Source organism: Sciurus vulgaris, assembly GCF_902686455.1.
Source record: "Sciurus vulgaris genome assembly, chromosome: 5".
In the NCBI taxonomy this organism is placed as follows: Eukaryota; Metazoa; Chordata; class Mammalia; order Rodentia; family Sciuridae; genus Sciurus; species Sciurus vulgaris.
The window spans coordinates 145,376,669-145,401,127 of NC_136465.1; positions in this window are offsets into that span (position 1 = coordinate 145,376,669).

Genomic DNA, 24,459 nt, shown 5'->3' on the forward strand with positions numbered 1-24,459 from the left:
ACTGTGTGACACTGGAACCTTAATTTTTCTTTGTTTCCTTGCTTTCAACGCACATTTTTAATTATAGAAGAATTTAAGTATTTTGTTGTATTTTGTTTGTATATTCTAACTTATTATAGAATAATTTTTAACATTTTGTAATGCTATTAGTGATTATTTCATGAAAATAATAGACATAATTTGCATGGTCCCCAAAGGCTTAAAATCCTTATACCTAAACCACTTAATTGCTGTTGCCATTTTTTTGTATAGATACACTGGGAATTGAAATAAACAATCGGCATCTGCAGTCTCCTTTTATTTTTTTATTTCGAGACAGGGTCTTAATAAGTGGCCTGGGTCTTCCTAAATTGCTAAGGCTGGTCTCAAACTTGTGATCCTCCTGTCTCAGCCTCCCGAGTCAGTGGGATTAGAGGTGCGCACTGCAGTGCCCAGGTATCTGTGATCATTTTTAAAACGATCGCAAATATCTTTCCCTGCATTTTGTCAAAATATCATACAATTTTAATTTACTATTTTCTATAGTGATGATTTAGAAATTCACACTCTGTGTAACATACACTTTTAAAAATAACACTTCAAAGTTTTGGGAAATATTCAGGATCTTATTGAAACCAGAACATAGAAATCACTTAGAGGCTGGATAAACCAAAACACCAGTGTTGTGTTTTGTTTTGTTTTTTCCCCCCACATGCTTAACAGACCCTCTTGTTGAGCTTTAAAGGTTTGAATGGAGCCAGGCAGTGTTACATGCACCATGAGTTTTGTCAGTATCCCTACTGTTAGGTTTCTGGACAACTGCCAAGCTATAAAAATAGTTTAGACATGAGTGAAGTGGTGAAGTCACTCTAGGGGAACAGTCCCATTATCCTTCTTCCTTGAAATGGAAGGTTGCAAAATCAGTCAACTAATTCTGATGAGGAAGCTTGGCTCCCTCTTCATTACAGAGAAAAAAATAAAACCCAAAAATAAAACACCCAAGGAACAACCAAGTAGTCTGACTCCTGTGGATGCTACACATTTCTATTTAGAAGTTGATGCAGTTAATTAAACTTTTGGTCTCCTTGTACTTGGATATTTTGAGTTTAGAAGAAAATCAGAGACCATAACAAATCAGAGTACAAAATGGTTCCTTTTTAAAATTAGCTAAAAATGAATCTTCACTAAATTTTCCTTTTGAATTCTTAACTGTGAATACATTGTTACTTTCAATTCATTTTCCACTGATTTTAATCCATTGATTAAGAAAGCTCATGTTTTTTTATATTTCCTATGTTTATTACAACTGATACAGAATGTTTTTAGGTAGACGACTCTATTAAAAATCAGAATTTATTGGTGTACCTTCTATTACAACCACCGCAAGTACATTGAACTATATTAAAGATGGGGAATTCTTATTTTAAGCAGTTGACTATATCACCCTTCAATCTGTATAAGCAATGGAATGTGAGGCTATTTTCTAAATGCATAGTCTAAGTGCATCATTTACAGAAAGTAACAAAACTTCTCTTGTGAAAGGTCACTGTAGAAAGAATTCAATTATGTATTATGAGAGTCAATGTCGTGTAAGCATGGATGGGGATATTGCAGACTTTAATTATGTTGGCTTTTATTATTTTATGCTAAAATATCTTTCTGAGCCAATCAAATTACTAAGTGTACTATGCTTTATCCATGCAAGTTGATAAAATACTATATTTTTTCTAATAATTAAGCTTATAGTTGATATTAATATACCAAAATCATAGTTTTACAAATGCAAAGCCTTTAGTCACCGGTAAGAAAAATTTCCTAAATACCAGTGTAAAAAGTAACACATCTTCAAGTTATTATTGCATAGCAACTTTAAGCATAAGGCTTAATAAAAAGTACTATAAATATTTTTATTCAAATAACTAGATTTATATTTTTGTTTTCCAAGTAAAAGATATTATTTTCTCATTTGGTATGTAGTCAACAAACACAATTTTATACTGTACTTTTCATGGCTAGTTTCTGTGAAAGCATTGCCAAATCCCATTTGCCTATTCTGATATCCCTGAATTTTTTTTTCCTTGCTTGAGAAATGAACATTCTTAATGGTTGTTTGCTTTATTCATGGTAGGGAGATTTTCATATCTATTTGTATGCCTTTTGCTTATATACTAAAATAATTGGAGCTGAAAAATCATTCTGTTTATTAGGCTTCCCAAAATATTTTTTAAAAACTGTAGTTGCTAAAAATTAATAGGTTTGAATGGAAACAAAAATACTTACTGAAATGCTTTTTCTGGGAGTCGAGAAAAGAAAACAATTAGTAAAACAAAATAATTGTAAAATTTAACTACATCTTTTTGTGAGAGTAACCTTATTATAGAAAGTTCATGAATAATCCTCACAAGACTGTCGACAATAAAATACGTCTATTAATTGTACAGTGTTTATCAAGAAAGAATAAAAGCTAATGAGTCCCCAAAGAATCATGATTAAATGGATAGCTGCCATGTCTAATTATAATTATCACAGTAACCATTTTGAAAGAATTGTTTTAAACATTTTTAGTTCTACAAAACTGACAGGAATATTTTAACTAAACTAAACTTATCTCATTGAAAATATAGTTAATAAATATTTTGAAAGATTTTTTATTGCATTATTTTAGAGCTTAAAAGGGGTCTCAAGAACGTACTAGTGAGAAGGTCAATTGCAAGAAAACTCTTGCAAAAAGAATGACATGTAATGTTATAACAAAAATTTGCTTATGTCAGAGGACCTGGCTTTTGTCTTATGAAGTCTTTTACACAAACATAAAGACACTAAACACAACTCACCTATTCCTTTCCCCTTTCCTTCTGTCTTCTGCTTTTTACCTGTGACATATCCTATAATTTTCTGTGTTTGTGTGTAAAATCTTGAGTTTCAACATGTAATATTTCCTTGTTGATACCTTACTAAATTACTAGTTTGTTCACAGAAAAAAATGTTTCAAGGAACAATTTATCTTTCAATTGATTATATAGATATTTTATTCATTTGCCAGATAGCTAAATCATATAATCTTTATAAACATAAAGTGGAAATAAATTAACCTCAATGTTTTAAAATTAAAATATTTCTGTCCACATCTCACCTATTATAAGTTCCTATATATTTAGAACATTTCAAACCCATATATTCATTTTTATTCAAACAACCAAATTTATAAATTTTATTATTATGTTAAAATTTTGTTTAAATTATTTAAAATAGGAAGTATTTCAAAGAACAATTTCAATGGCCACAAATATTCCATTGATTGCACATAATCACATTTTCACTGAATATTTTTTAGGAGCCTTTACCTTTTCTTTCCTCTTTCTCTGTTAAAAACATATACTTACTTGGTCCTCCCATTTTCTATACCCGGAATCTCCGGGTATAGAAAAATGGTAAAGAATATTTGATATATTTGGTAATATTAATATTCAACAACATACATATAGTTTTATTTTTTAATTACTTATAAATGATTAAAAACTTCTCTACAATCTGTCTTTAAAAAACATACCTAATTTCTATTTTCAGCTGAATTTCTATTTTCTAAATCAATAGAAAAAATTAATTATACCAAAAGTTATTTGTTTGGAATGATAAATAAGAGATAAACCTATATCTAGGCTAATTAAGACAAATGATATAAAAAATGAAATGAGCCATTAATACAGATATAGGGGACATTTTAAAGGTAATAAAAAGAATATTAAGAAAAACTCTATGCTTACAAATTTGATAGTCTGAGTCATTTCCTTGAAAGATAAAATCTTCTAAGACTTACACAAGAAGAGAAGACTATCTGACTATTATTATATATTAAGGAAAGTGAATTAATAATTCATAGACAGCCAAATTAGAAAGCACCAGCCCAAATGGTTTCACACATGAATCCTATCAAATATTTAAGAAATGCATTTTATCATTTCTCTACAATCTCTTTAAGAAGGTAGAAACAGAAATAATTTTTCCTAACTCATTTTATGAATCCAGTATTGCCCTAATATAAACTTTAAAAAAATTACTAGAAGAGAAAATCACATACTACTATCGTTTATGAACATGTATGCAAAAATTCTCCAGTAAATATTATCAAATTGTCCAATAATATATAAAAATAGTTACATACCATGACTAGGTAGAATTTGTCCTAGGTACCCAAGGCTAGTTCAAAATTTGAAAATAAAGTAATGGAACTTATCACATTTAGTTAACTAAAGAAAAATTCCATTATCATAGCAATAGCTGTAGAAAATGATTTGACAAAATCTTCTGTCACTCACTATAAAAAATTTTGGAAATAGGAATAGTGGGGAAATGCCTCAACTTGATAAATAATAGCTACAAAACATCTCCAGCTAACATCAGAGTAATAGTCAGAAGATTAAATATTTTCCACTAAGATCAAGAAGACAGGGATATTCCCTTTAACGACTCCTTTTCCATATCATATTGGACGTCCAAACTAATAAGTGGAAATAATCAAGTATACTGATTGGAAAAATAATAGCAATAAAAAAAAAACTATGTTTGTTTACACATGATATGATATCTATGTGGAAAAGTCAAAAGAAATTAAAAAACAAACCCAAAGAAACTCCAGGAATGAATACACAATTACAGCAAAGCCCCAGTATATAAGGTTAATATATAAATATCTATCACTTTCTTATATATTGGCAATGAGCAAGTAGGATCTGAGGTTAGAAACACAAACCATTTAAATCAATTCCTTCAAAATGGAAATAGCTAAACAAAAATATAGCCAAATGTGTGTGAGACTTACACAGGAAAAAAATTACAAATCTAAATGGAAAGCTAGTCCATGTTTTCTTCCAGGAAGACTCATTTCTACTAAAATATAGTCATTCCTGACATCATCTATAGATCCAATGCAATCTCAAATAAAACCCTGGCCAGCTACTATGTGAATACCAACAAATTGGTTCTAAAGCTTAATGAACAGTAAAAGACCAGAATTTTCAACATAGTATTGAAGAAAATAATAAAGTGGAGGACTGACACTAGGTGACTATAAGATATATTCTGAAACTCCACAATCCACAGAGTATAGTTTGGTGAAAAATGAACAAACAAATCAATGAAACAGAATACCAAGTCCAGAAACTATAAGAAGTCCATCAACTATAGTCAACTAATCTTTGATAAATGAACAAAAGTCACTCGAATAGCAAAAATGATCTTTTCAAGAACTGGTGCTTGAATAATTAAACTTTACCTGTAACACAAAATTTATCTTGACACAGACTTTATTCTCTTCACAAAAATATACTTACTAGAAATTAATAACAAACCTAAATTAGATAAAAACTATAAAACTCCTAGGACATTAAAATGGAGAATATATAGATGACTGGTTTGGCAAAGATTTCAAATCTGACACCAAAATAATAACCCGTGAAATGGTAAATTGGGGTTCATTAAAATTAAAGAGCTCTATGCTACAAAAGATATTGTTAGTAGAACAAGAAGATAAACCATAAACTGGGAGGATATATTCTCGAGACTTACATGTTTTCTTTTAAGACCAAACTGAAGTAGAGAGGTTGAAGAGGTTGCCTTCCATTTGCAGAAGACATAAATGACAAACTCTGTTGTCCAAAGGACACAAAGAGTCATAAAATTAAAAATTATGAGATAACCTAATTTTAAAAAAGTGGGAAAAAAAGATTAACGGGCACCTTACCAAAGAAGATGTACAAATGGGACATAAGCATTTTAAAAGATTATTCATACTGAATGTCATCAGAGAAATGCAAACAATCAAAACAACTGGATGCCACTACATATGTATCATGATAACGCAAAACACTAACATCATCATATGATAGAGAGAATGTGAAGTAAGAGAACTCTCATTCATTGTTGATGGGAATGCAAAAGGAATAAACACTTTGAAAGAGATTTGGTGGTTTCTTAAAAGCTCTACGCATTTTTACCATCCAGCAATCACAGATTCAGCAATCATGTTCTTCTGTATTTACCCAAAAGATTTGAAAATTTATATCTACACTAAAGCGTGCACAAAAATGTTTATAGCAACTTTTGTCACAACTGCCCAATCTTGGAAGCAACCAAGATGTTTTCCAATGTGCAAATAGGTAAAATATGTATGGGCCATCCAGAAAAGGAATATTATCCTGTGCTAAAAAGAAATGATAACTATAAAAAGAAATGGAGAAAAAAATAAGTGTATATTACTAAGTGAAAGAAGGTAATGTGAAAAAGCTACATATGTGTGATTCAAAGTACATGACAGGCTGTAAAACTCAAAAAGTGTGAAGGCATTAAGCATATCAGTGATCACCAAGGGTTGAGGGAGCAAATTGAGTGGGTAGTACACAGAGGATTTTTAAAGCTGTGAAAATACTATAGATGATATGACATGGTGGATACAAAATATTATAAATATATCCAGACTCATAAAAAACAGCACATAAAGGGAACATTAATGCCATCTACTTTGGATACTAATGATGTATTTATGCAGGCTCATTGATTTTAACAGATACACAAATCTAGGTGGGAGATGCTGATAATGGAGTAGGCTATTCATTTGAGGAATAAGGGGGCATATGAACTCCTCTGCACCTTTTTCAAATTTCTGGGAACTTAAAACTGCTCTAAATCAATAACAGTCTTTTTAAAAAATCAGTCCAACATAGCGGGGGGAAAATGTAGGTGAGTAGAGGTGAGAGCCAGAGGGAGGTAGGAATAATTCTGGAGACCAGGAATTAGCTTATTCCAAGACAATGTTGACAATAGCCAGTTTAAGTGAATAGTAATTATACTATTCTTCCTGAATGTTATTGATTAAGTAATGTCTTAAACTAATGCCTACAGTGTGTTTTATTTTCAGCTGAATTCCAAATAAATTTATACTAAATATATACTGATCTTCAGTATATTATTTATCTGGTGCACAAATTTGTGAAATACTAAAAAAGCACATTACAAATGATTTTTGTTTGGTTTGGTTTGGTCATGTTTGCCTTGCCTTGAAAATTAATACAAGGGGGAATCCAAGATGGCAGACTAGAGGGTGACTGTATCTCCCTTCACTCCAGAACCCAGAATTCAAGAAGGGGAGGCATTGAGAGACTCGGACCAACATAAAGCCGCAGGGTGAGTCTCTCCCACTGGGTGAAGCTTGGCCTGGCCAGCAGGCCCGGACAGGGGCAGCTTCTCAAAGCAGGGCAGGGCAGCTAGAGTCTTCCCCAAGCAGCCCTGCTTTCTCTGGTGGCAGGCAGTGTCCACAGCCAGCTACTAGGAGGAGGCCCGCCCAGTGAGAGCTTTTCAACACATAGCCAACTCCAAGCCCAGGACCCAGCAGTGGGCCCGAGCCCACAGGCGGTTTCTGGGACCAGAGCAGGACAGCCAGAGACTTCCCCAAGCAGCCCTGCTCCCTCTGGCAGGAGGCTCAATCCACAACCAGCTTCTTGGAGCAGGTCGCCAAGTGAGAGCTTTTCCGCACAGAGCCAATCCCAAGCCCCAGAGCCAGTGGCGGTCCCTGACCTGTAGGCAGCTTCTAGGACCAGGGCAGGGCAGCTAGAGACTTTCCCATGCAGCCTTGCTCCCTCCGGCAGCAGGCAGGATCCACAGCCAGCTTCTTGGAGCAGGCCCACCCAGTGAGAGCTTTTCTGCACAGAGCCAACCCCAAGCCCTGAACCCAGTGGAGGGCCCTGGCCCGCAGGCAACTTCTGGGGCCAAGGCAGGACTGGGAAAGGCTTTTCCCTAGCAGCCTGGCTCCCTCATGTGGGGGCAGGCCCTGCCTATAGCCAGCTTCTAGTAGCACGACTGCCTAGTGAGAGGATTTCAACACAGATCCAGCCCCCAGCCCTGGACCCAGTAGTGGGCTAGAGGCAGCTTTCTTCAGAAACACTGCATTATCAAGTTCCTTCAAGACTTCAGTCTACTGAATGTTGGGAGGTGATATACTGGAAATCCACAGGGACACTATAAGCCAAAGAAGAAATCTGCAAAATCTCAGAGTATCACTAATATCTGATCAATATGACAAAACAAGGGAAGAAAATGTCCCTAGACATTTTATCAATAAAACCCAATGACAGCACAGCAAGAAATGTCAGAAAGGGAGTTCAGAATATACATAATTAAAACAATCAGAGAAGCAAACGACGAGATGAAAGAGCAAATGCAGGCATTAAATGATCGCACCAATCAACAGTTAAAAGAGCAAATACGGGAAGCAAATGATCATTTCAATAAAGAGATAGATATAATGAAAAAAAAAAAAAACAAACAGAATTCCTTGAAAAGAAGGAAACAATAAACCAAGTTATAAACTCCATAGAAAGCATAACCAATAGGATAGAACACCTGGAAGACAGAACCTCAGACATGGATGACATAATATTTAACCTTGAAACAAAGTTGGCCAAACAGAGAAGACCATAAGAAATCATGAACAGAATCTACAAGAATTATGGGATATCATGAAAAGGCCAAATTTAAGAATTATTGGGATTGAGGAAGGCTTAGAGAAACAAACCAAAGGAATGAACAATCTATTCAATGAAATAATATCAGAAAATTTCCCAAATCTGAAGAATGAAATGGAAAACCTGGTACAAGAGGCTTGTAAGACTCCAAATATACAAAATTACAACACACCCATACCAAGGCACATTATTATGAAAATACCTAACATACAAAATAAAGACAGAATTTTAAAGGCCACTAGAGAAAAGAAACAAATTACATTCAGGGGGAAAACAAAAAGAATATCAGCAGATATTTCAATCCAGACCCTAAAAGCTAGAAGGGCCTGAAACAACATTTACCGAGCCCTGAAACAGAATGGATGCCAACCAAGAATCCTATACCCAGCAAAACTTACTTTCAGATTTGATGATGAAATAAAATCCTTCCATGATAAACAAAAGCTAAAACAATGTACAAAAAGAAAACCGGCATTACAGAACATTCTCAGCAAAATATTCCATGAGGAAGAGATGAAAAACAACGATGCAAATCAGCAACGGGAGGAACTAGCCTAAAGGAATAGCAACATAAAGGAGAAACCAAATCATGTCAAAATACAAAAATGAGTCAAATGACTGGGAATACAAATCTTATCACAATAATAACCCTGAATGTTAATGGCCTAAACTCATCAATCAAAAGACATAGAATGGCAGATTGGATTAAAAAGAAATATCCAACAATATGCTGCCTGCAAGTGACTCATCTCATAGAAAGAGATACCCACAGACTAAGGTGAAAGGATGGGAAAAAACATACCATGCACATGGACACAGCAAAAAAGCTAGAGTATCCATCCTCATTTCAGATAATGTGGACTTCAAGTCAAAACTAGTCAGAAGGAAGAAAGAGGACATTACATACTGCTTAAGGGAAGCATAAATCAGCAAGACATAACAATCATAAATATCTATGCCCTGAACATTGGCTCATCCATGTACATCAAACAAATTCTTCTCAATTGCAGAAATCAAATACACCACAACACAATAATACTAGGCGATTTTAACACACCTCTCTCACCAGTGGATAAATCTTCCAAACAAAAATTGAATAAAGAAACCATAGATCTCAATAACACAATCAACAATTTAGACTTAACGGACATATATAGAATATACCATCCAACAAAGAACGAATACACTTTCTTCTCAGCAGCATATGGATCCTTCTCTAAAATAGACCATATTTTATGCCACAAAGCTACTGTTAGCAAATGCAAGAAGATAGAGATAATACCTTGTATTCTATCAAATCATAATGGATTGAAATTAGAAATAAATGACAGAATAAAAAACAGAAAATTGTCCAACACCTGGAGATTAAATAATACAGTATTATGATAAATGGACAACAGAGGACATCAAGAGGGAAATAAAAAGATTCTTAGAAGTAAAGGAGAAAAAAGACACATCATATCAAAACTTCTGGGACACTATGAAAGCAGTACTTAGAGGAAGATTTATTTCATGGAGCGCATTCAACAAAAGAAGTAAAAATCAACAAATAAACAACCTAACACTTCAGCTCAAAGCCCTAGAAAAAGAAGAACAGACCAACACCAAAAGTAGTAGAAGACAGGAAATAGTTAAAATCAGAGCCGAACTCAACGAAATTAAAACAAAAGAAACATTCAGAAAAATTAACAAAATAGGTGGTTCTTTGAAAAAATAAACAAAATTGATAAACCCTTAGTCACATTAACAAAGAGAAAGAGAGAGAAAACTCAAATTAATAAAATTCAGAATGAACAAGGAAATATCACTAAAGACACTAGTGAAATACAAAACATGATCAGAAGCTATTTTGAAAATATATACTCCAACAAAACAGAAAACCTCGAAGACATCAAGAAGTTTCTAGAGACACATGAATTACCTAAACTGAGAGAGGAGGACACACATAACCTAAATAAAACAACTTCAAGCAATGAAATAGAAGAGGTCATCAAAAGCCTACCAAAAAAGAAAAGTCCAGGACCAGATGGGTTCTCAGTCAAGTTCTACAAAACCTTTAAAGAAGAGCTCATTCCAATACTTCTCAAAGTATTCCATGAAATAGAAGAGGAGGGAACCCTCCCAAACTCATTCTATGAAGCCAATATCACCCTGATACTTAAACCAGAGACACATCAAGGAAAGAAAATTTCAGACCAATATCCTTAATGAAAATTGACGCAAAAATACTGAACAAAATTTTAGCAAATTGCATACAAAAATATATTACAAAGATAGTGCACCATGATCAAGTGGGTTTTATCCCAGGAATGCAAGGTTGGTTCAACATCCGGAAATCAATAAATGTCATTCACCAAAGCAACACACTTAAAGTTAAGAATCACATGTTTATTTCAATAGATGCAGAAAAAGCATTTGATAAAATACAGCATCCCTTCATGCTCAAAACACTAGAGCAAATAGTGATAATGGGAACATTTCTTAACATTGTAAAGGCCATCGACTCTAAGTCCATGGCCAATATCATTCTAAACAGTGAAAAACTGAAAGCATTCCCCCTAAAAACCAGAACAAGGCAGGGATACCCTCTTTCACCACTTCTATTCAACATCATCCTTGAAACTCTAGCCAGAGCAAAGCCAAGTGTCTAAACCACTTTAGACAAACCAAAGAAATTAAAGGGATACGAATTGGAAAAGAAGAACTCAAACTATCCCTGTTCGCTGATGACATGATTATATATTTAGAGGAACCTGGAAATTCCACCAGAAAACTTTTAGAACTCATAAGTGAATTCAGTAAAGTAGCAGGTTACAAGATCAATGCTCATAAATCCAATGCATTTTTATACATAAATGATGAATCTTCAGAAAGAGAAGTTAGGAAAACTACCCCATTCACAATAGCCTCAAAAAAAAAATAAAATACTTGGGAATCAATCTCACAAAAGAGGTGAAAGACTTCTACAATGAGAACTACAAAACACTAAAGAAAGAAATTAAAGAAAACCTTAGAAGATGGGAAGATCTCCCATGCTTTTGGATAGGAAGAATTAATATTGTCAAAATGGCCATACGACCAAAAGTGCTATACAGATTCAATGCAATTCCAATTAAAATCCCAATGATGTACCTTACAGAAATAGAGCAAGTAATTATGAAATTCATTTGGAAGAATAAGAAACCCAGAATAGCTAAAGCAATCCTTAGCAGAAAGAGCAAAACAGGGGGATTGCAATACCAGATCTTCAACTGTACTACAAAGTGATAGTAACAAAAACGGCATGGTATTGGTACCAAAATAGCCAGGTAGATCAATCTTACAGAGTAGAGGACATGGACACAAATTCAAATAAATACAATTTTCTCATATTAGTCAAAGGTGCCAAAAATATACAATGGAGAAAAGATAGCTTCTTCAACAAACGGTGCTGGGAAAACTGGAAATCCATATGCAACAGAATGAAATTAAACCATGCACAAAACTCAACTCAAAATGGATCAAGGACCTCGGAATCAGACCAAAGACCTTGCATCTTATAGAAGAAAAAGTAGGTCCAAATCTTCAACATGTCGGCTTAGGATCAGACTTCCTTAACAGGACTCCCATAGCACACCAAGAATCAACAACTGGGATAGATTCAAATTAAAAAGCTTTCTCTCAGCAAAGGAAACTATCAGCAATGTGAAGAAAGAGCCTACAGAGTGGGAGAAAATCTTTGCCACTCATACTTCAGATAGAGCGCTAATTTTCAGAATCTATAAAGAACTCAAAAAACTCTACACCAAGAATACAAATGATCCAATCAAAAATGGGCTAAGGAAATGGACACTTCACAGAAGAAGATGTACAAGCAATCAACAGATATATGAAAAAATGTTCAACATCTCTAGTAATAAGAGAAATGCAAATCAAAACTACCCTAAGATTCCATCTCACCCCAATTAGAATGGCGATTATCAAGAATACATGCAACAATAGTTGTTGGCGAGGATGTGGGGAAAAAGGTACACTCGTACATAGCTGGTGGGGCTTCAAATTAGTGCAGCCCCTCTGGAAAGCAGTATGGAGATTTCTTAGAAAGCTTAGAATGGAACCACCATTTGACCCAGATACCCCACTCCTTGGCCTCTACCCAAAGGACTCAAAATCAGCATACTACAGAGATATAGCCACATCAATGTTCATAGCTGCTCAATTCACAATAGCCAGATTGTGGAACCAACCGAGATGTTCTTCAATTGATGAATGGATAAAGAAACTGTATATATATATATATATATATATATATATATACTCACAATGGAATATTATTCAACTATAAAGAATGATAAAATTATGGCATTTGCAGGCAAATGGATGAAATTGGAGAATATCATGCTAAGTGAGATAAGCTAATCTGAAAAAACCAAAAGACTAATGATCTCGCTGATAAGTGAATGATGACACATAATGGGGGGTGGGAGGGGTTAGTGTTAGGGTTAGGGTTAGGTTTAGGGTTAGGGTTAAGGCGGTGGCAAGAATGGAGAAAGGAAGGACTGTATAGAGGGAAAAGAGGGGTGAGAGGGGTTGGGGGAAGGGAAAAAAATAACAGAATGAATCAAACAGCATTACTCTATGTAAATTTATGATTACACAAATGGTATGCCTTACTCCATGTACAAACAGAGAAATCATATGTATCCCATTGTTTACAATAAAAAAAAAGAAAATTAATTCAGGAGACCAAGAGTCTCTGAAATATATATATATACATACATATATATATATAGTATGTATATATAATTTTTAATTGTATTAAAGCTTCTATTACAGTTCCTTATTTATGCATTATAAGAGATAAGATATAGGAACATCATTTTAGGCTATAGCTTATGAAGCTATGAGATAGAAAATTTGACTAAAACTATTTTTAGAGTATATATGCTGATGTTCAATATTTCTTAGGAACAAAATACTTCCGTTCATATTCCGTCATTGTTTTGCTTTCAAACATAGGAAGAGCTTCCCAGACATAGTTTGGTCACATCTTAGAGAGAGAACTTGGTGGATGATTAGATGACCCCAGTGAAAATATTTCCCAGTAAAATTGCATCAGAACAATCACTGTGGTTATACTCATTTGTTTCTTTTTGGATAACTCAAACTTTTTAAAAGTATACTGGTAATTAATTTTCATAGCAATTTATAATCTCTCCTGAACTGTACCCTGAGGGCATTTGTTACATCTGACATTGAAATGTTCTGAGAGAATGCTCCAATTCCTTTTGCAGACAAACCATCTCAATGCTCCTGAGTGTTAGAAGTTTCTTTTAAATAGCAACAAAATCATCAAGTCTAAAGCAGTGAGTTATTAGTCAAAGATTTCCAGCACCTTTGCTGATAGACCCTAGCCTGAAGCAAATAAATCAAGAGAATTTTGATGTGGGCTGAGAGGCAAAAAATAGGTATTGGTACATGATGTCAAAATCCTGAAGTCATTTTAAAAATTTGTCATGAAGTCTGTTTTTCAAAACTTTTACATCAAAGCAATAGCTATGTAAGTGCAATTTTTTATCTTCATAAATTTTAAAACTTCCTATCTTAGTGCTTAAACCAGAAATTCATACCTTACCTGAAAAAATCTAAAATCCCTTCATAACTCTACTCCAATGTAGCTATCAGTCATCTTTCTCACTGAATTTTACTTTTAATCAACCTGGATAAAATTCTCCATGTACACATTTTATCTAATTTAGTGTTTGGGGCTCACACAGAATATAAATCCTTCTTTAATTCACCTTTTCCAATAAGATCTCGAATTCCTCTTCACATGAACATCCTCCTCCAGCCAGAATTAATCTAGCTCTCTTCTGAGTCCCCATAACACTCTGATCAATGACTGTAGATGGTCACTTATTATTGAGTATCCCTTTCACAGTACTGGTTTTTGTCAGCCCTTATTTTTAACGTTCATGCTCTTCAAAGACATAGAAAGTCATAGTATGTATATTTAGTTGTCCTTCACCCAGAATAGTGTTTTCACACGTAATTGGGTGTTTAAAAAGATGTATGTAATGCATAAGAGAGTTGGTATTTGAATTACTGTCAAGTTGAGCTATCTGCCAAAATAAAGCTTAAATGAAAAAGCTTCAAAAAGTTTTCTATATCTAGAGAGATGGCACTGACTTTCAAAGAAGGAAAATGTTAATTTCTCACAAATATCAATTACTGATAATTCTCAAATATATATGTAGGAGCTCAATTCTTATTTTTTAAAAATTAAAGCTTGAGTTAGATCTCTGTTCTCGGTGTGTTTAATCCACAATTATTCAAATGTAAATAAATCAACCTTCTGCACATATTGTAAAGACACATTCCTCTTAAATCCCATAGTCTCTGAAGACTTTTTATTTTAGAAAGCTCCTACTTCTGAAGTCTTTTAGATAGCTCTCTTATAGGTCATATTTTCCTGTTCACCTGAAAAGATCTATCTGACAAATTATGTAATGTCTCTCTACACCTTTTTATGCATTTTTGTATGTTTTATATCATGAGTTTTAGAAAATATATTGCTACATTTCAGTCATGAAAACTACTGTGTAATTAATAGTATTTACCATTTTAATAGTAATTATAGGAGGGAGGAATTCCAAGTATACATAGTAGGTAAGAAGGAATCTGAAAGGATGAAAGATTTATCATTAAAGATAGTCATAAAAAACTTGATATAAATTCTGTTATCTCTATTGCATTCACAACTCAGCTGGTTTAATGATTTCTTATGGGAAAGAACATGAGTAGCCCGCTTGATGCATATGAATTTGCTAGTGAAAAATATGTGGTTGTCCTATACTATGCTACAAGCAACTCTTTTGTCTATTGTTCCTTCACCCTTTGTAGTCACTTTTGTATTTTTTCTGACATGCTCTGTTTAACTGCATAACTAATCTACATAATAGTTCCAGTGAAATGTATCTTTAATTTTGGGGAGTTTAGTCAAAGAACTCTTAAAACATTTTGAAACAAATCTGTGATCTGGAAAAATCATGAAGAAACAATATCCTGTATTCAGCACAAAGATACACGGGAGATAATCAATTTTATTTTTTATTATGTTAGATATATACTACATTAAATATTATTTATATTTATATGAAATGGTATCGCATTGAAGCAATGCCTATTTTTTATACTTAACTAACCTGTTTTAAACATTAAGGGTGTTATTATTTTCTTTTATAAACATCATTTAACATTTCATTCTCTAAGTATTAAAGGAATTTTTCTCTGTCATCTATTGAACTTTAGTGTCATGTGATGATAAAAGACCACCTTGAAGAAGTAAAAGAAAACCCAAAATAGATGAACAATGAGAATGGATGCAGGAGAAACTAATGGGTTTAAGGCATCATAAGTTACTAATTTTGACCTAGAAGTCAATAAAAGCTTAATGCCCTGGAAAGAGTCTTCAAATCAATGTTTACAAAGCCATGACATGCTATTTTTTAGCTAGGTGACAAAATAGCATAGCATTTTGTCTTATAAGAAAAAAATAAAAGAAGTGGTCAGAGAATAGGTAGAAACAGAAATGAAAACAAGGGGCAGAAAAAAAATACAAGCAAACTATAATTCAAATGATTACAACAAGAATTCATCTTGCTTTGCATTTCCCTGATTGCTAATGACATTGACCGTATTTTCATACATTTGTTTGCCATTTGTATGTCTTATTTATTCAGTTCATTTGCCAATTAATTTACTGATTATTTATGTTAAGTCTTTTTAATCTTTTATATATTATGGATATTAATCCTCTCTCAGAAGAGTAACTGGTGAAGATTTTCTCCCATTGTGTTAACTTTTCATATCTGTGACTAAAAGACCTGACAAGACAATTAAAAGAGGAAAAGTTTAATTGTCTCACAGTTTTAGAGGTCTCAGTCCATAGACAATTGACTCCATTTCTCTGGACCCAAGATGAACCCAAACATCATGGCTGAGTGTGTGCTGGACAGCAGTTCAGGACCGATAGAAGGTAGCTGAGAGCTCATCAGGGACAAAATATATCCCCAAAGACATGTGCCTAGTGACACATATCCTCCAGCCACACCCAACTTGCCTACAGTTTCCACCCAGATAGTTCATTAAATTGTATTAATACAATGATTACGTTAAGGTTCTCATAACCGAATCATTTCACCAAATATCTTGATTGCCTCATGCATGAGCTTTTGGGGGACACCTCATATCAAAAACATAGCCTATCGTATGGACTTTTTTTCACCTTCTTGTTTACATTGCTGTGTGGAAGCTTTTCAATATGATGCCATCCCACTTATTGATTCTTGGTTTTATTTCTTGTGCTTCAGAGTCTTATTTAAGAAAACAAACAAACAAAAAACCAGTGCCTACATTCTTCTACAAATGACTGTGAAGTTTTCCCAGTACCTTTTGATTAAAAGTCTATCTTTTTGATCTGGGGATGTAGTTCAGTGGTAACAAAGTTGCCTAACATGTCTGAGGCTCTGGGTTCAATCCCAAGCACTGCACCCCCCACAAAAAGACGATCTTTGATCTTGGATCCAGATGTTTTCGGCATCTTTGTCAAATACGAGATATCTGTATCAGTATAGAGATTTCTCAAAAGACTAGAAATGGAGCCACCATATGAACCAGCTATCTCCCTCTTTGGCATTTATCCAAAAGAACTAAAATTTAAATATTATAGCAATATAGGCACATGAGCATTTATAGCAGCACAACTCACAATAGACAAATTATGGAACCAACCCAGATGCCCCTCAACAGATAAATGGATAAAAAAATTTTTGGAAATATGTACAACAGAGCTCTACTCAGCACTAATGAAGAATGAATTTTGTCTCTTGTGGTAAATGAGTGAAATTGAAAATCATTATGCTAAGTAAAATCAAATGAAAATAGAAGGGAGATCAGTAGAAGAGAAGTAGGACATCAAAGGGGGAAGGAGAAGGGGAAGAATCACAAAATAAAATTGACCAAATTATGCTATATGCATGTATACATATGTAACAATGAATCTCACTTTTATATATAATTATCATGCAACAATGAAAAAATACATGTGAGTAAATAAAGGAAGAACAAAGGAAGGAGGATAGGAGAAGGAGGAGAAAGGGAAATACTGGGGAATTAATTGGTGTAAATTATGTAATGTCTATACATAAATGTGTCAAAATGAATTTCTCTGTTACATATAATTAAAGTGTATTAATAAAAACATTAAAATAAGAATTCATTTTACACTTGTTCTGTACCATGTATATTGCAAAAATATAAATAATTTGAAAGTAAAGATCTCTATCCTTAAAATTTTACTATGTAGTTAAAAAATATAGCAACATTAATGATGATAATGAAAAGAAAGAGGAATTTTATGTGATACAATCTGGAGTAAAAGATTGTAGAAATTTCCTTAATAATAATATCAAATTTAATCTGAGATTCCTTTCAATTTGTAAAAAACATAGCATCAATTATAAGAACAAGGGTCAAGATTTTGATATCATAAATTATAAGAATAATCATGGAAATCAATAAAATATCAATGACCTGAACAGAAATTTCACTTACAAACTCAAAAAGCCATAGGGCTTTTAGAAGAATTAGCACAAAACTTCTGAAAGGAAGCATAGGGGGAAATCTCATTGACAGTGTCATTAACAATGATTTTTTTAGATATCTAAACTCACCTAAAGCTCAGGTAACAAGAACAAAAAATGCACAAATGGAACTACATGAAACTAAAAAGATTTTGTAAAGCTAAGGAAATAATAAAAAGAAAAGGCATTATGAATGGGAGAAAATATTTGTGAATCATTCATCTGATAATGGATTAATTTGAAAAATATGAAGAAATCCCACAATTCAAGAGCAAATAAAAAAAATCAGCTCCCCCCAATTTTGTTTTTAAATGGGAGAAACTTGAATAGATATTTGCCTGAGGAAGACATTAAATCAGCTAACAGGTTTAGAGACAGGTGCTCAATATCATGGATCACCAGGGAAATGTAAATCAAAACTGAAAGCATTATGAGCTATCTTTTCATATCTATCAGGTGGTTATCCTCAAGTCAAGAGATAACAAGTAGTAGTGTGTAGAAAAAAAGGTTATACACTATTGATGGGAACATCAATTGCTGCAAACATAAAAAGGATTCCTCAATAAATTCAAAATAGAATGTCCATGTGATTCCCATATATATGCTATAAACATATATAGCATAATTCTATTATATAGTCTATATATTATTTATATATGGTGTATGTTGCAATTCTATACTTACAAATATGTTATATATACCTCAATTTCTCTATATTTTATACACACATACATATTTTATCTATCTACCACAACTTCTTCATCCATCCATCTACCAAAGGACACTTAGGCCACATTTTAGCCAGTTTTTTATTATTATGAATATTACCTCAATGAACATAGGAGTATGGTTGTCTCCAGGAGGTCTTGTTTCATTTCCTTTGAATATATTCCCAGCAGAGGTATTGCTGAGTCATATGGAAATTGTTTTATTTTATTTATTTATTTATTTATTTATTTATTTATTTATTTTGTTGAATATGATTCAGCCTTAAAAACAGAAGATTCTTCCATTTGTAAAAACACTAATTATTCTTGAGGGAATTAAGCTAAGAGAAATAAATCATGCACAGAAAAGTTATGTATGATCTCACTTAAATGTGCAATTAAAATCTGAATATATAGAAATAGTAGAATGGTGATTATGAGATGTAGTGAAGGTGAGGAAAAAGATGGAAGTAGTCTGGAGCATACAACCTTGAATTTGTGTGGGATGAATAATCTATTTGTCTAACATGTAGTTTTAGTTCATACTAATAATTTGCTGAGAATATGGCTTTTAGGAGCTCTTACACACAGTAATTATAAAAGGTAATTAATATATTTTCTTTCATAGTAATTATTTTATTATGTGTATATATATAAACAGTATAATTTATGCTTTAAATAATGTATTTTAAAAAGAAAAACACATAACTCTGTGTAAAATGGGAAAATTATCTGAGCAGACACTCAACCAAAAAAGATGCACCGATGATAAATAAGCATATGAAAAGATGCTGTACAACAATTTACATTAAGGAATTGAAAACAACACAATAGGTATCACTATATTTCTTTAAGATGACTAAAATATGAAGAAAAGAATATGAAAGGCAAACAGTACAGAAATTTTGAAAACAACTTGATGACTTTTATAAAAACTATATGCATTCTTTCAAGCCAACAATAATGTTCTCAAAATGATTTGAAAACTTTTATATTCATGCAAAAAGCTGCACAAGGATATTTACAGCAAGTTTATTCATAATTCAAAACTTCAGTGCTACCAAGATGTCCTACAGTAAGTGAATGGGTAAACTGATATGTCAAGTCAATAGAATATCATTCTACACCTAAAACAACTGAACTATGAAGCCTTGGAAAGTCAAAGAAGCAATTAAATGTAATTACTAAGTGAGAAAATCCAACCTGAAAGAACTATTTGCCATATTATTCCAACTATATTTACATTTTAGAAAAAGAAAAACAGTGGAAACAATAAAACAATAATTGGTTTCCAGGTTTAGGTGGGAAGAAGAATAAACAGGAGGAACAGGGAGGGGTTTTAGGTTAGCGAAACTCTTCTGTGTACCATTATAATGGCGGATATATGCCATTGTACATTTGTCCAAACAAGTGGAATGAACAACACCAAAAATAAACCCTAATTTAACCTTAATTGGGTGATAATGATGGTTCAATATAGTCCAACCATTGTAACAAATGTTCCTACCTTGCTAAAGAAATATGTCCTTTGTTAGTGAAGAGGTTTTATATGTGTAGAGGAAAATGATACTTACTTTCTACTCATTTTTTACCACAAACTTTAAGATTTTCTTAAAAAAAAATTAAAAGTCTATTAAAGGAGGAAATTAAAAAATAAATTTCTCAATTTCATGGGCTCAAATCATACCCTCAAAATCAAATAATACCAATATACTTGATGAAAACTTCAAAAATCAAAACTATGATTTACATTCAAGTACAATCATCTGAATCATAGTTAATACTTAGTAAAAAATTGTCACTGGATTAAAATCAATTGAGAACTAATAGGTAGGGTGAGCAAGAGTTTTAGATTCTTGTAATAGCAAATAAAGCAGCATGAATATCAAGTTTTACTGACAGGAAGTAGTAGTCTACTTTTTTGGCACACCTGTTAAGTGTCTGTGTGATGTGTTTGGGAGTTTGACTAATGGTTTTTGAATTCTCTTGCATCCTACAGCGATTTCCTCCTTAAGTTACAGCTGCTTCTCTCTGAATGAAGATAAACTAATTAATTATTGAGTTAAAACATGATAAAATTTTTAATATGATTGCACATAGAGAATACTGGATTACTGATATATGTTAATAATTTTTACTGTGACGATATAGGTGTGGTTGAAGTACAGGCAGACTACGAGGAATAACAGAGAATGGAATATACTTCCTAAACCAGAATTTGAACACTAACAACTCAATAAAACTTGAATCCTCATATAAAGTGTTGACTAAGCTTGATAAACCCAAATATTTGGTAGTACTCGCTCTGAATTTTCTCCTAGGCACAATTAAGCAAAGCTTGGCATCAATAATTCTCTTTTAATGAGACTTGGCTCTCCAGTCAGCCTCCCTCACCTTTGAGTTCCTGTCTTTCATATTCATCACCTACAGAACTGCTGCAGCCATTGGTGTTGCAACTTCCATTACAAAAGAAATTAATTTGCATAGTGTAATCCTGTTAGTAACTAAGAAATTATGTTTTAATCTGATAAGTTTAAATTTTAATCTTGCAGTCTAACAAAATGTCATTAAAATTTTATAATTGGGTTTATATATGGATTTAAATTTTAGTTTTGAGGTTTTGTCATGGGTTTTTTAGATCAAGGAAAATAATATAGAACTGCCGTCTTAGACAAATTTCTTGCTTGTCTAACAAGTTGATAAAACACAGATGGGAAAAAAGAAAGTATATTGGATGGTTTCCAATTAGAGTCTTGAGAATTACTGCAGTCTCTTATAGGATTAATGTATTCAACTATGCTCTGGGTCTTGTTTTCTCTGATTTCTTGTTGAACTATGTCACAGAGATCAGAGTAGCAGTTTATGTAAACCTGTAATAAGGCTCCTGACAGTCCCATAAATTCATACAAATACATCAAGACTAATTTGCTCCTTAAGCAGGTTTTTGCAATCAATGGTAAAATTTGGTAGGCTGTAGCTATTAGGTTATTCTCTAGGATTTAGGTACACTTTATTGAAATGTAACTCAAACCAGAGAAATGATGCTTTGAGTAAATTTATTTGTGACTAATTCAGCTTACCTTTTCAAATCTTAACTCAAAAAGAAAATTTGTTTCACGTAGACACCTGCTTAAACATGTGTGTGCGTCATCTATATGTAAATACTTATATATGTAATATAGTAACCAAGAGAAAACTTTCTCTCATTGAATAGCAATTGAAATATTACTATATAATTATTAAACAAATCCATCAACACAATATAAGAATAGGAGACACAAAGATCAGAAAGAACAGAATCTCATTTATATCCTGCTTGAAGGGAAAAATTTAAGTTTTTACTTCTTTCAAATTATTTTTTCAACTTCCTTTCCAAATTTGCATATGATTTTGCAAATTTTATAAAAGTATGTTTTGGAAATATATGTGAAGTACAATGAAATTTGCAATAATTTATACAATAATATTTTCATTGTGTCAATAACTATATTGAACATATTTTCTGCATCTTAACTACAAAGTCCATTCCCCCAGAAATTCATTCACTGAGTAAAAAAAAAGTGATGAGACATTATTCAAGAAGATATTCTAATATAATATATTCTCAATTTTTTCAAAACCTAACTTTTTTTGAGGTGGGCACTGGGATTGAACCCTAAGTGGTCATTTGACCACTAAGCCACGTCCCTAGACCTATTTTGTACTTTATTTGGACACAGAGTCTCACTGAGTTGTTCATCACCTCTTTTTTGCTGAGGCTGGCTTTGAACTCACAATCCTCCTGCCTCAGCTTCTTGAGCCTCTGGAATTATAGGTATGTGTTACTGCATCCAGCAGAAGCTAACATTTTTGTTGGCATAATAGCAACTCTATAGTATTACAAAAAATGACAAAATCATCTAAAAATTCATATCATAGCCAAAGGAAGAAGAGTGAATGAATATGGATAAACATATGCTACTTAGAAGTCTTGTAGAAAAAATTGCCAAGTTTAGTCAGTCTAGGGAAAAAATAAAATCTTTATAAGTTGAATATAATTCATCAATTTTACATAAATATAAAAATCTGACAATACAAATTTAATTTAAAAATGCAACCAAAATATGAAGACACTACAGAAAATAGATCCAGTGTTTTTTGCACTGATCATACTAGCTTGTCCCTTATGATTCATTTTGGCTATCACCTTTTAAGAGAAGCCAATTATGATATGGCCCTTAAAAGTCTGTGCTCTGCATTTATGATAAACATTAGCTCTTCCATTCTTCAGTTTCTCCATTTATGTGGCAATTCTTAGTTAATTTTAATTTATAGATTTTAATCCTTTATGGAATACCCATTACAATTAAGATACTCTAATATACCATGTTGTTAGACAAGTAATATAGTGGAATAGAAGTGTCTTTGATTATCTTTTGTGCATAATAGTTAATAAAAAGCAAACAACACACAGAGTATATATTACCTATAAGCATCAGAAGCTGATAGTTGAACAATTATAATTATATTCCCATAAAACACACATACGTGCACACTCACATCACATTCTAAGAAAGATAAATGTTAAAGAAATGGCTTCTTATTCAGATGATCACCTAGACACCTAGAGGTCTGTATGTGTACCTGGCTCCAGATCTGGTCCAAGAAGAGGGAGCTCCAGGAAAATAAAATGTAAGTGAAACATTATCATGAAGAAGAAAGGTCACACGGAGGTAAAGAAAGAAGGTGGAAATGAAGAGTGAGAGAGGAAATGGCAAGGTGGTGGGAAGGTGGTTGTGATGCTAGGTATCAGAGTAAGATATCCCTGCTGGAGTGAAGAGCAAAGATGTGTCCTACACAATATAATAAGATTACCCTTACTCAAGGTTTAAGTACCTTAAAAGTATCCCATATGCAGCTACTTTGAATTTGTGTGAGATGATAAAGTAATCTTTTATAAGGGATCCGTTGCCTCATTCTGAAGAGAAGCAATGTGTCAATGAAAGTACTATATCATGAATAAGAAAGATTAAACTTGAGCTTGAGATTACCATGAGAAACCACTTTACTGAGAAATGACTAAAATTGCTGACATACATAGTAGTTGTTATACAAAAAATGCAATGCAAGGGAATGTTAGCTCTTTAATGCTTAGAACATGACCAGGATGTTGAGATTTAATTATACACATGGTAAATCAAAGTAAAACAAATTATATTAATTTGTTAGTAAAGATCACATTAAGGTATCATGACCAGTAAGATGATATTAATATTCACATTAATATTTTAATACTCAGATCTGAGACATTGTCTAGAGTCAGTGACCGATTTTTGCTTTGTACTTGGTATAAACAATGGGAATGGCATGGATTTTCCACATACAAACCAGTATGAAAATATTTAGACTACATTGTTCTTTTCATTGTCATTCAGTCCACTAAGGAAAAAACTTCTTGCAAACAGATCAAGTTGCAGAAGTATTTGTAGTTAAAAGTAGCTAACACAGACTCCTACACACAGGTACACATACACAAGCCTCACTCCCTTGAGAAACAGCCTCTCTTCTCTTACCCATTGTTCTCTGGCTCATTGTTAGGAAGATGTACTTGCATCCCTTGAGCAATACAGGAATTCACTGACCCTCATTTCTGGT